Below are 2,233 nucleotides of genomic sequence, written 5' to 3'. Positions count from 1 at the left end.
AGGTGACGTAGTCTTTTCTTTTGTCCTTCCCAAAGCCTCCAGTATCCTTCACTGGATAACCCTTCGTTCCAGTATTATGTGAGAGATCTACCTTTCCCCACACAATACATAATTGCCTTTAAACCTCACCTGTGGTAACACAGGGTTGTGGGAGGGATTAAATGTAAGCCACCCTCAGCTCCTTGGAGGAAAATGTGGTATGCAAATGCTATAAATAAATGTGTGTATTATTACTAATAAATTTAAATTCATATCCCATCCTTTTTCCTAAAGGAGCCCAGCATGGTAATGTGAGGTTAGGAATATATTGTTGCAAGCCCCCCCAATTCCTGAATGGTGCAAGATTCCAGGGATACTCAGGGTGTGTGCTTCCTTCAGGAATGAGACCATGGTGTCTTTATGATATATAGTTTATTTACACAACGGGTGGCGCTGTGGTCTAAACCACTGAGCCTCTTGGGCTTGCCGATCAGAAGGTCAGCGGTTTGAATCCCCGCGATGGGGTACGCTCCCGTAGTTCTGTCCCAGCTCCTGCCAACCTAGCAGTTCAAAAGCACGCCAGTGCAAGTAGATAAAAAGGTACTGCTGTGGCAGGAAGGTAAATGGCGTTTCTGTGTGCTCTGGTTTCCGTCACGTGTTTTGTTGTGCCAGAAGCGGTTTAGTCCTGCTGGCCACATGACCTGGAAAGCTGTCTGTGGACAAATGCCGGCTCCCTTGTCCTGAAAGCGAGATGAGTGCCGCACTCTATAGTCGTCTTTGACTGGACTTAACCATCCAGGGGTCCTTTACCTTTGCCTTACACATATATACAGGGTGAGTCTTTTAAAAGAGGCCCCATGGAGCATATGTACTCTGTATCCATGGGGCCTCTTTTAAAGGACTCACCTTGTACAACCTGAACCTACGATGAAGGAGTTCACAGCATAAACACCCCAAGAGGGTCTCGCTTATCCCCTTGCCACAGGCATGGATTCACAAACAGAAATCAAGTATTGCTCTGCCTTCTCCCAGCTTGTTGCTTTGACATCTGGGCCACATCACTGCCCTCTCAAATCTGCCTCTGTCTTTCTAGCTATCCAAGAGTTGAGGGAGGGGATGGAGTATGGGATAAATTAGGCATAGGCAAATTCAAGCCTCCAGATGTTTTGGGACTACAACTCCCACCATCCCTAGCTAACAGGACCAGTGGTCAGGGATGATGGGAGTTGTAATCCCAAAACATCTGGAGGGCTGAGTTTGCCTATGCCTGGGATAAATACAAGAATTTATTAGAGGTAAGAACACCATTAGGGCTCTCACTGCTGGAAGCTATCAAGGTAAAGGACCCCTGATCATTAGGTCCAGTCGTGACCGACTCTGGGGTTGCGGCGCTCATCTCACTTTATTGGCCGAGGGAGCCAGCGTACAGCTTCCGGGTCATGTGGCCAGCATGACTAAGCCGCTTCTGGAGAACCAGAGCAGTGCACGGAAATGCCATTTACCTTCTAGCCAGAGCGGTACCTATTTATCTACTTGCACTTTGACGTGCTTTCGAACTGCTAGGTGGGCAGGAGCAGGGACCGAGCAATGGGAGCTCACCCTGTTGCGGGGATTTGAACCGTGACCTTCTGATTGGCAAGTCCTAGGCTCTGTGGTTTAACCCACAGCGCCACCCGCGTCCCTGTGCTGGAAGCTATAGCAGTAAAGAAAAAGAATATGAAAGAAGGGTGGACAACTCACAGAAATTTATTAAAACAAGAAGGAAGAAACTAATGAAAAGTATAAACTTGAAAAGTATAAATAAAAACTTTTTTTAAAAAAGGGAGTTGAGGGAGGGGCTCCACCCATTTTCCGTCTCCCACAGAGTCCCTTCCTTTGCTCTTCTGACACCTGTCCAGGAGGCTAGCCTGGCTATTACAGGTATTAGAAGATTAGATTTCATCACTTGCTGGACCCAGAGATTAGAAAGGTCAGTCCTACAGTTTAACATTCCCCACGCCCAAAACACATAGGGTTATATTTTTTCCTCTCCTGTGCATCACTCTCAATTCACCTCTGTTTCTTTCACAACCCCTGTCCCTGACCTTTCTAAAAGTCTTCTTTGCAAAGAGATCTGTGATGTGCAAATTATCCTCAGCATCTGCAAAGCTGCAGGAGAACCATCTAAAGAGGAGCGTTTGCTTTCAGTGGGTCTGGGGCTGGAGGAGGAGGAGGAGCTGGCAGTCCCACGCCCCTACGAGGACAACAGAAGTGA

This window comes from Podarcis raffonei, chromosome 6 (assembly GCF_027172205.1).
Source record: "Podarcis raffonei isolate rPodRaf1 chromosome 6, rPodRaf1.pri, whole genome shotgun sequence".
In the NCBI taxonomy this organism is placed as follows: domain Eukaryota; kingdom Metazoa; phylum Chordata; class Lepidosauria; order Squamata; family Lacertidae; genus Podarcis; species Podarcis raffonei.
The sequence above is the reverse complement of the archived record's forward strand: the minus strand, read 5'-3'. Positions refer to the sequence as shown.